Source organism: Hippopotamus amphibius, chromosome 15 (assembly GCF_030028045.1).
Source record: "Hippopotamus amphibius kiboko isolate mHipAmp2 chromosome 15, mHipAmp2.hap2, whole genome shotgun sequence".
Taxonomy (NCBI): Eukaryota; Metazoa; Chordata; class Mammalia; order Artiodactyla; family Hippopotamidae; genus Hippopotamus; species Hippopotamus amphibius.
Window position 1 is genome coordinate 26,443,350 of NC_080200.1, and position 12,074 is coordinate 26,455,423.

Consider the following 12,074-nt stretch of genomic DNA (forward strand, 5'->3'; position numbering starts at 1 on the left):
TCTCCTGGTCCCTTACCCGACACCCAGGTTGCATTAGGGCAAAATAAACACCAGAAGCAGCTGATGAAGGAACACAGCTTCTGATTTGGAGGGGGATGGGGGGTAGTGGGGTAAAGCTGCTTGGACCCCTTGGCCATGTCCACCAGTTACTTTTCAGTGACCTCCAGTCTGGTGCTGCCTATGGGGCCTCCTTCTCCCAGGCAGTGCTTTCCTAGCAGAGACCCCACCCTGCTCCCAGGTAGTCTGTTCTATGACAACTGGTGCACACCTGCTTGGGCTTCTCCCCCAGGGCCCCAAAGGCAGGGGGTACCCTCAGAGGGGCAGCTGACAGCCTAAGCTCCAAGGACAGACCAAAGGCTCCACCCACTGCCCGAGCAAGCACCCTCAGGGCCCATGAGGCAAGCAGGGCCATGGGGGCAAGACCTCGCCAGGGGCATGTGATCAGGATGCAGGGACGTCCCAGGAACTGTGGACAGCACCTGGCCACAGCCACTGCCAGGCTGGCCCACGTGGTATCATCTTCTTACTGAAAGTCAGCAAAACTGTGACCAGAGGGCATTGTTGGCAAAGATTCCCTGACAAGACCTTTAAAGTGTTTTATTAAGGACAGGAGCCATGAGAACAGAAGATCCACCATGGGGTGGGTGGATAGACCCACCAGGGCCACACAGAACCTTCTGTTCAAGACTGTCACCCTGCTTCACAGAACAGGTTAGTTCTCCCCCAAAATGCTCTGTAGATCTAATGCAATTCCTATCAGAATCCCAGCAAAATAGAGATCAGCCAAAAACTTAAATTAGCTAAAGCTAACTTAAGCCTAGAAACTATAAAACTTTGCAGAACAGCTGCAGAACTGCAGATTTGTTCCCTGAGGCCAAATGCAGCTGATGCTGATCTGTTGGCTGCCTGAATTCTCTAGTATCTTAGCCCCACTTTGTGCCCTTTCCCACAACACACACACACACACACACACACACACACACTCACTCCCTTTCCAGATTTCTGTGAACTGCAGTCTGCTTAGTTCAACTATGCTTGTGCCCTCCCTCTCTCCCTCTCTCCCTCTCCCTCTCTCCCTCTCTCTCATAGAAATCAGCATTTGCATCTGACTTGATTCTCCCCGTAATGATTATATTTCAATGGATGGCACTAGCTCTGAATTTGCGTCCCTTGTTCCCTGCCACTGGACAGAGCCCAGATGAGTTACAAGATTTGATGCTTGCTGTGTTGGTACCCTTACCTACCTTTTAAAAATCTACAAGTCTTGGGAATTCCCTGGTGGTCCGGTGGTTAGGGCTCAACACATCCACTGCAGAGCACACAGGTTTGATCCCTGGTCGGGGAACTAAGACCCCATAAACTGCGTAGCGTGACCAAAAAAATAAAAAATAAAAAATAAATTAAAAAAAACATAAAGGCCAGTGGGGCTTACTTTCAGGAAGCCAAGAGGGCTGTGGGAAATAGTGACTCCACTTTTAAAGGAAGCACATAAAATCTCACATGCTCCATGACCCAGGGCAGAAGCAGTAATTTAAAAGATGCCTGGGTCACCCCACCTGCTGATCTTGGAGAGTCTCCTGGAGAGGCAGGAGGCAACTGGAGCTCAGCCTGGGGACACAGATAATGGAATCAGCCATTTTGGGGAGCTCCTTATACCACGAGGACTCTGGTGCTGGCAAGTGCCATTTTGGAATCCTCCCTCTAACACATTAGCACCAGGACCCAGCCCCAATCACCAGGAGGTCAGCACCAATCCTGGGGTGTCTCAGGCCAAGCAACGAGCTTGCCAGGAACACAGCCTCACCCACTAGCAGGCAGGTTGCCTTAAGACCCCCTGAAGCCACAGCTACCGTGGGACAAAATCCTGTCCACCATAGGATCCAGGACCCAGCCCCACAAACCAGTGCAAAGGCAATAGCCCCGGCACTCCCAGGGCCCTCCAGTCAGAAACCACAGGACCTAGCTCCACCCACCAGTGGGCAATCACCAGCCCCAGGACCCTCTGGGCCCACGTCCCGCTCACCAACTCCAGGACCCATAAGGCCCTGCAGCCAGACACCCTTGGGCCTAGCTCCACCCACCAGTGAGCTGTCACTAGCCTCAGAACACCCTGGGCCCCAGTCTCACCCACTGGAGGGATGGCATTAGCCCTAGGACCAGCCTCACACACCAGTGCACAGACACCAGCCCCACAGCCTGCCATGGCAGGACCCAGCCCACACACTGACAGGCTGGAACTAACCCCAAGAGCCTGTGGGCTCTTCCCTCTCCCACCAGCAGACCAATACCAGCTCTAATACACATTGGATCCATCAGTAAGCTGTCCAAGGATTTTGTTCTACCCACAAGCAGGCTGACTCAAGCTTCAGGACACCCTGGACCCCACAGCCAGCTTTGTCAGGAAACAGCCCCACCCACTAGCAGGACAACACAAGCACCAAGACCACCAGGCCCCTGCAGCCAGAGACCCCAGGACCCAACTCTGCCTGCCAGTGGGTTGGCACTAGCATCAGGACCCAGCCTTACCCACCAGTGGGCATGCACTGACCCCAGGAACCCCCAAGCCACAGCTCCACCCACCAGCAGGCAAATACCAGTTCTGAGATATCCTGGACGCCTAAGCCAGCCACCCAGAATCCAGCCCCACTCACCAACAGGCCAGCACCAGCTTTATGACATTCCAGAACCCACAGCCAGCAAAGTCAGGAAACAGCCCTCTCCACTGGCAGGCCAGCACTAGATCCAGGAACCCTGACCCCAAAACCACCCAATCCAGAATGTGGCTGTGCCCACCAGTGAGCCAGCACTAGCCTCAAAACGCTATGGCGTTCCTCATCCAGCTGCCTGGAGACCAGGCTCTGCCAACCAGCAGCCAGCAGCCTCCTCACAGGCAGAGCAGGCAACCAACCAGACCAGGGGCCAGCCACACCTACCAGACCAAAGGCCTGCTACAACAGAAGGGCCCATGAAGGGGCACCCCTAGAGAATATAGCTCTGGTGAGCAGAGGGCAGTGCACAGCTGGGACACATAAGATGTCTCCTACAAAGGGCCGTTTATCCAAGGTTGGGAAATGTAACCAACCCATCAGATACATAGAAATAAAAACAGTAAATTAGGCAAAATGAGGCAATAGAGGAATATGTTCCAAATGAAGGAACAAGATAAAACCCCAGAATAATAACTAAGTGAAGTGGAGAAAGGCAAACTACCCCAAAAAGAGTTCAAGGCAATGATCACAAAGATGATCAAAGAACTTGGGAGAAGAATGGATGAAAAGAGTGAGAAGTTAGAAGTTTTTAACAAAGAGAAAATATAAAGGACAAAACAAGGATGAGGAATACAATAACTGAAATGAAAAATATACTAGAAGGAATCAACAGTAGATTAAATGATACACAGGAACAGATAAGAGAGATGGAAGATGAGTGGTGGAAATCTCTGAAGCTGAAGAGAAAAAAAGGAAAAGGAATAAAAAGAAACGAGGACAGTTTAAGAGACCTCTGAGACAGCATCAAGCTACCAAACATTTGCCTTATAGGGGTCACAGAAGAAAAGAAAGAGGAAAGAGCAGAGAACATATTTGAAGACAATAGCTGAAAACTTCCCTAACCTGAAAAAGGAAACAGACATCCAGGTCCAGGAAGCACAAAGAGTCCCAAACAGGATCAACCCACAGAGGAGCACACCAAGACACTGTAATGAAAATAGCAAAAGTTAAAGATAAAGAGAGACTGTTAAAAGCAGCAAGGGAAAAGCAACAAGTTACATATAAGGAAACTCCCTTAAGCTATTAGGTGACTTTTCAGCAGAAACTCTGCAGGCCAGAAGGGAGTAGGCCAATATATTTAAAGTGATGAAAAGAGAAAACCTGCAACCAAGAATACTCTACCTGGCAAACCTTTCATTGAGATTTGATAGAAAGATCAAAAGTTTTACTGACAAGCAAAAGCTAAGAGTTCAGCACCACCAAACCATCTTTACAAAAAAATCCTAAAAGAACTTCTCTAAACAAAAAAGGCCACAACTAGAAACATGAGAATTTTGAAAGGAAAAACTCATTGGTAAAAGCAAATATAAAGTAAAGGTACTAAATCAACCACTTATATTGTGAATTCCCTGGTGGTCAAGTGGTTAGGACTCCACGCTCTCACTGCCAAGGTTCTGGGTTCAATCCCTGGTCGGGGAACTAAGATCCCACAAGCCATGTGGCAAATCCATATTCTTGGATTGGAAGAATTAATATTGTTAAAATGACCATACTACCCAAGGTAGACTCAATGCAATCGCTATCAAAATATCAATGCATTTTTCACAGAACTAGAACAACTAATTCTAAAATTTGTATAGAAACACAAAAGACCCTGAATAGCCAAAACAATCTTGAGAAAGAAGAACAGAGCTAGAGGTGTCACACTCCCTGACTTCAGAATAATTACAAAGCTATAGTAATCAAAACAGCATGGTACTTGCACAAAAGCAGTCACTTAGTTGAATGGAACAGAAATAGAGAGCCCAGAAATGAACCCATGCACTATGGTCAATTAATCTATGACAAAGAAGGCAAGAATATACAATGAGGGAAAGATAGTCTCTTCAATATGTAGTGCTGGGAAAACTGGATGGCCACATGTAAAAGAATGAAATTAGAACACTTTCTCACACCATAGACAAAAACAAACCCAAAAAGGAATAGATACATGTATATGTGTAACTGAATCACTTTGCTGTGCATCTAAAACTACCACAATATTGTTAATCAACTATACTCTGATATAAAATAAAAAGTTAAAATTTAGGCAATTGGGAGATTGGGATTGACATACACACACTTATATGTATAAAATAGAAATAAAATAAAATAAAAATAAATTATTTTGTAAAAAAAGGCAATAAAGCAATAAAGCAGGTTTGATGAAAATAAAATAAAATACTCAATAAAGATTTCTTAAGAAGACAAAATGAACTAAAACCCTAATTGTAAGACCAGAAACTCCTAGCAGAAAACATAGGCAGAACACTCTCTGACATAAACCATAGAAATAGGTTTTTTTTTTTGGGGGGGGGGAAGATTTGTCTTCTAAGGCAAAGGAAACAAAAGCAAAAATGAACAAATGGGACTTAATTAAACTTAAAAGCTTTTGCATAGCAAAGGAAACCATCAACAAAACAAAAAGACAACCTACTGAATGAGAGAAAATATTTGCCAATGATATGACCAATAAGGGGTTAATACCCCCCAAAAATCTTATTTTAAAAGGGGCAGAGGACCTGAATAAACATTTTTACAATGAAGACATACAGATGGCCAACAGGTATAGGAAGAGATGCTCAACATCACTAATTATCAGAGAAATCCTAATCAAAACCTCAATGAAGTATCACATCACACCTGTCAGAATAGCTATCATAAGAAAAGATCACAAATAACAAATGCTGGTGAGAATGTGGAGAAAAGGGAACCCTTGTACACTGTTGGTGGGAAAGGCCAGACACTAAAACTCTTAGAGGGAAACATAGGCAGAACACTGTATGACATAAATCACAGAAAGATCCTTTTTGACCCACCTCCAAGAATAATGGAAATAAAATCAAGAATAAACAAATGGGACCTAATGAAACTTAAAAGCTTTTGTACAGTAAAAAGAACCATAAACAAAACAAAAAAAACTCTCAGAATGGGAGAAAATATTTGCAAATGAAGCAACTGACAAAGGATTGATCTCCAAAATATACAGCAGATCATGCAGCTCAATATCGAAAAAACAAACAATCCAATCCAAAAATGGGCAGAAGACCTAAAAGACATTTCTCCAAAGAAGACATACAAATGGCCAACAAACATATGAAAAGATGCTCAACATCACTAATAATTAGAGAAATGCAAATGAAAACCACAATGAGGTATCATCTCACACTGGTCAGAATGGCCATTATCAAAAATTCTACAAATAGACAGCCCTTAAGAAAATATTTGCAAACAAATCAACAGACAAAGAATTAATCTCCAAAATATATAAACAGTTCATGCATCTCAATATCAAAAAAAGAAACAAACAACCCAATCAAAAAATGGGCAGAAGACCTAAAAAAGCATTTCTCCAAAGACATACAGATGGCCAAGGGGCCTGTGAAAAGCTGCTCAATATCACTAATTATCAGAGAAATGCAAATCAAAACTACAATGAGGTATCAACTCGCACCAGTTAGAATGGGCATCATCAGAAAATCTACAAACAATAGACACTGGAGAGGATGTGGAGAAAAGGGAACACTCTTGCACTGTTGGTGGAATGTAAATTGATACAGCCACTATGGAAAACAGTATGGAGGTTCCTTGAAAAACTAAAAATAGAGTTACCATATGACCCAGCAATCCCACTCCTGGGCATATACCCAGAGAACACCATAATTCTAAAAGACACATGCACACCAATGTTCACTGCAGCACTATTTACAATAGCCAGGTCATGGAAGCAACCTAAATGTCCATCAACAGATGAATGGATAAATATGTGGTACATATATACAATGGAATATTACTCAGCTGTAAAAAGGAATGAAATTGGGACATTTGTAGACACATGGATGGACCTAGAGACTGTCATACAGAGTGAAGTGAGTCAGAAAGAGAAAAATAAATATCGTATATTAACGCATATATATGGAATCTAGAAAAATGGTACAAATCAACTGTTTGCAAGGCAGAAATAGAGACACAGATGTAGAGAACAAACATGGACACCAAGGGGGAAAATTGGGGTGGGGTGGGATGAATTGGGAGATTGGGATTGCCATATATACATTAATATGCATAAAATAGATGACTAATAAGAAAAAATATCAAATTGTACACTTTAAAAAAATTTCTGATATTAAAACTGTTAAACCCCCCCCCCAAAAAATTCTACAAACAATAAATGCTGGAGAGGGTGTGGAGAGAAGGGAACCCTCATGCACTGTTGGTGGGAATGTAAATTGACACAGCCACTATGGAAAACAGTATGGAGGTTCCTTAAAAAACTAAAAATAGAACTACCATATGAACCAGCAATCCCACTCCTGGGCATATACCCTGAGAAAATCATAATTCAAAAATATATATGTACCACAGTGTTCATTGCAGCACTATTTATAATAGCCAGGACATGGAAACAACCTAAATGTCCATCAACAGATGAATGGATAAAGAAGATGTGGCACATACATACAAGGGAATACTACTCAGCCATAAAAAAGGAACGAAATTGAGTTATTTGTAGTGAGGTGGATAGACCTAGAGTCTGTCATACAGAGTGAAGTAAGTCAGAAAGAGAGGGCTTCTTTGGTGGTGCAGTGATTAAGAATCCACCTGCCAATGCAAGCGACATGGTATCGATCCCTGATCTAGGAAGATCCCACATGCCGTGGAGCAACTAAGCCCATTCACCACAACTACTGAGCCTGCACTCTAGAGTCTGTGAGCCACAACTATTGAGCCTACGTGCCACAACTATTGAAGCCCATGCACATAGAGCCTGTGCTCTACAACAAGAGAAGCCACTGCATTGAGAAGCCCACGTACCACAACGAAGGGTAGCCCCCACTCTACGCAACTAGAGAAAGCCCATGTGCAGCAACGAAGACCCAACACAGCCAAGAAATAAATAAATTTTTAAAAAAGAAAAAAGAGAAAAACAAATACCATATGCTAACACATATATATGGAATTTTTAAAAAATGGTACTGATGAACCCAGTGGCAGGGCAAGAATAAAGATGCATATGTAGAGAACAGACTTGAGGACATGGTGGGAAGGGGAAGCTGGGACGAAGTGAGAGAGTAGCATTGACATATACACCTCACCAAATGTAGAATAGATGGTGAGTGGAATGCTGCTACATAGCACAGGGAGATCAACTCGATGCTTGGTGATAACTTAGAGGGGTGGGATAGGGAGGGTGGGAGGGAGGCTCAAGAGGGAGAGGATATGGGGATATATGTATAAATACAGCTGATTCACTCTGTTGTACAGCAGAAACTGGCACAACGTTGTAAAGCAATTATACTCCAATAAACATCTAAAGGGAAAAAAAACTAAAAATACTGCCATATGATCCAGCAATTCCACTCCTGGGTATATACCCAAAGAAACTAAAACACTAATTTGAAAAGATACATGCACCCCAATGTTCATAGCAGCATTATTTACAATAGCCAAGATAAGACAGCAACCTAAATGTCCATCACCAGATGAATGGATAAAGATGTCATACGTATATACAATAGAATACTACTCAGCCATGAAAAAAATAAATTTTTGCCATTTGCAACAACATGGATAAACCTGGAGGGTATTATTCTTAGTGAAATAAGTCAGAGAGAGAAAGACAAATACTGTATACTATCACTTATACGTGAAGTCAAAAAATAAATAAATAAATAAAGTGAATGAATATAACAAAAGGGAAACAGACTCACAGATATAGAGAACAAACTAGTGGTTGCCAGTGGGGAGAAGGAAGAGGGAGGGCAGAATAGAAGTTGGGGATTAAGAAGTACAAACTATTGTGTATAAAATAAATAAGCTACAAGGATATCTTGTACAGCACAGGGCATATAGCCAATATTTTATAATATCTTTAAATGGAGTATAATCTATAGAAATTTTGAGTCACTATTTGTACACCTGAAACTAATATAACATTGTAACTCAATCATACCTCAATGACAGAAAACTTTTAATAAATTATACAGGAGGATGTGCATAGGTTATATGCAAATACTACACCATTTCATAAAAGGAACTTGAGCATCCTTGGATTTTGGTATCCAAGGGGGTCCTGGAACCAACACCACCCCTCAGGACCAGGAGACAACTGTATTTCAAACCGTATTCTATCCTCATTATCCTTGGTGTCTCTATTTTCAAATTTGCCTATTCCCTAAGTCTATTTGTGACCCCAAAATCAATACTCAAGGTGCTTTCACGGCGGTTGCAGACATGCCCAGAGCAGTGAAAACTCAACTCTCCCAATGCCCACGTGCCCTGCTAAGGTGGAACAAGGCGTACTCTGCCTTTGTGTCCCAGCTCTCAGACTGTAAGCAAATGTCCTTTTCATAGTTGAGTTATTGCCACATTTTTAAAAATATTTGTTTGTTTGGCTGTACCAGGTCTTAGTTGTGGCGCACAGGATTTCATTGCCATGCGCGGGATCTTTGTTGTGGCATGTAGCATCTGTTAGTTGCCGCATGTGGGATCTAGTTCCCTGATTAGGGATCAAACCCGAGCCCCCTGCATTGGGAGCAATGAGTCTCAGCCACTGGACCACCAGGGAGGTCCCAGCCACATTTTTCGAATTTTTGTACTTTTTGTTTATTTCACTGTTTCAAATGGCCCCCAAGATAGAGCTGAAGTGTCGTCTAGCGTTCATAAGCACAAGAAGGCTGTGACGTGCCTTATGGAGAAAATACATTAGAAGAGCTTCATTCAGGTACAAGTTAAGAGTGCTACTGGCCGTGAGTTCAATGTTAATGAACCAGCAATATATATGAAGTAAGGTGTCTTTTAAACAGAAACATGTATCAAACAAAGGTATCTATTGATCAGGTGACAAAAATGTGACCAGAGGCTGACCACAGGAACCTAAGTCCGTTCTTTCCCCAGGAGCAGTGGTTCAGTATTCACTCACAGTGTTTGCTGGGAAGTTATGTATCATAACCACCACAAGTAATGAGAACCCACCACACCCAACAAAGGACTGGTATCGAAAGATATACTCAACAGTAAAAATCAAACAACCCAACTAGAAAAAGGGCAAAATTCATGAAAAGACGTGTCACCAAAGAGGATACATAGGTAGCAAATAAGCACATGAAAGGAGGTTCGAGACCATTAGCCATCAAGGAGATCCAAAGTAAAACTACCATGAGATACCTCTGCCTGCCTATCAGAAAACTAGAAACAGTAAAAACCCCAAATGCCAGCAAGGATGCAGAAAAACTGGATCTCTGGAATGTTGCTGGTAGGAACGTAAAGTGGTATAGCCTCTCTGGAAAAGTCTGCAGTTCCTTATAAGACTAAACATGAAACTAACATATGACCCAGCCATTGCTCTCCGGGGCCTTTATCCCAGAAAAGTAAAACTTGTGTTCACATGAAACCTATACACGAATGTTTATAGCAGCTTTATTTGTAATCATGCCAAATTGGAGACAAGGCAAATGTCCTTGAACAGGTGGGTGGTTGAACAGGCTGTGATAGTTCATACCATGGAACTGGACTGAGCCACAAAAAGAATCAACTATTGACACAGCAGCAACCTGGACAGATCTCCAGGGAGTCATGCTGAGCGGAACAAGTCAACACATAGAGGTTACAATGTGATTTCATTTACGTCACATTTTTGAAATGACAGAATTTTAGAAATGAAGGGCATATTGGTGGCGGCCAGCGGTTAGGGGTAGGTCAACATGGGATGGAGATGTTCTGTATCTTGAATCCAGTTGAGACACGCTAACCTCCTCATGTTATAAAACGGCACAAAACTCAACACATGTACACAATAAGCACAAAGAAAACGGTGAGATCTGAATAAGGTCAGTGGATGGTATCAGAGTCAGTATCCTGGTATGATACTGTAGCACGTTTTTCCTAGGTGTGACCATGGGGGGAGACTGGGTAAAGGGTGTACTGGCACCTCTCTGTATTACGTCTTACGACTGCAGCGGTCTCCATAAAAATCCCCATTAAACGAAGCAGCCCAGCACAAGGTGATGGGGTATCTGGAGCAGGTCAGGAGAGGCCGTACAAACTCAAGGCCCTGGACCAGGAGTGTCTGCGAGTAGCCCTGGCCCCCGATCCTCCTCTGCACTGGTCTGCACCCTCTCGGTGGCACCCCCACTGTGCTCACGACCTCCAGGCCACCCCCCACTCACCCCTACTGAACACCCAACCCCCCGACCCCCATGGGGACAGCCGCTGCAGCGCCCCCAATTCCTCCAAGCCCCATGTGCTTTAAGATAAACCCTGCTCTGCCACTCTGCTGGTACCTCACTCCTCACGCAATGGCAAGGGCTCTCCTTCAACCCGCATTCTGCCCCCGGATAGTGCCAGGCCCTGTGCAAACCCCTCACGGGCTCCGCCTGCTGTGGCCTCTTGTAACCCTGACCCAAGACTCACTAGCCTTGACTATTTGAAGGATATTCCAAATGTACAGTAGTCTCAAGGCCTTTCCTCGCTGTGTCCTCTGTCTGGACACACTCAGCACATATGCCCCCCAACCCCTATCCTTCATGTGCCCAGTCCCCCCCCCAGTGAGCTCCCCACACATACCCCAACCCTGTCCCATCCCCCCAGTGCACCCAGCTTCTGCATACACCCTGACCTCACACATGCCCCATGCCTCCAATGCACCCGGACCTTGCCCTATCCCCCAAATGTGCCTAGTCTCTGCATGCACCCCAACCCCATGTCCCCCCAGTGCTCCCTGACCCCTACACACACTCCATCCCCAATATGCACCATCCCCACACTTGCCCTGTCCCCCAAGTGTGTTCCAACTCTTCACCTACCCTGTCCCCTAATTGCCCCAACCCTGCTCCATCTCCACACGCACCCCAAGCCCACACAAGCCTGGTCCCCACAATGCACCCCATCCCTGCACATGCCCCATCCCCACCAACAGACAGCCCATCATCCCAATTCACCCCATCTCCACACACACTGCATCCCATTCTCTGCTCCATTCTTGCCATAGAGCTATGGCAATCCTGTATACTTTGTATTTTACTGTTACGGTTTGTAGGCACTGGATAATTTGTTGAATGAATGGGTGAATGGAAGAATGAATGAATGAAATGTAGATCAGAACTCAGCAGTCTCCAGACTACTCATCAACAGGGTCCCTGCTGTTATTCATTTCCCTGATGAACTTCTTATTTTGAGAGATTTCTGACATAAAATTTATTCAGAAATAATTCATTTTCCCCACAAACACGCATGTGACCACACTGAATCAGTATCATTTGAAAAGAAACTGAAGACCAGGACACTGAGTTGGTTAAGTGCCCAGATCACAGAGAGTGGAAGGGGGCT

At 44.1% G+C, this 12,074-nt stretch overlaps 1 protein-coding gene across 3 annotated transcripts in view; it reads right to left on the bottom strand.

The window, feature by feature from the left end:
• IBA57 (iron-sulfur cluster assembly factor IBA57) overlaps window positions 1-12,074 on the bottom strand; it is a 56,775-nt gene that overhangs the window by 18,576 nt on the left and 26,125 nt on the right. For all 3 annotated transcript variants that reach the window (XR_009049176.1, XR_009049175.1, XR_009049171.1), the window contains one exon: window positions 1,245-1,360. The gene's annotated coding sequence lies outside the window, so the exon portion shown is untranslated. The remainder of the gene's footprint in view (window positions 1-1,244; window positions 1,361-12,074) is intronic.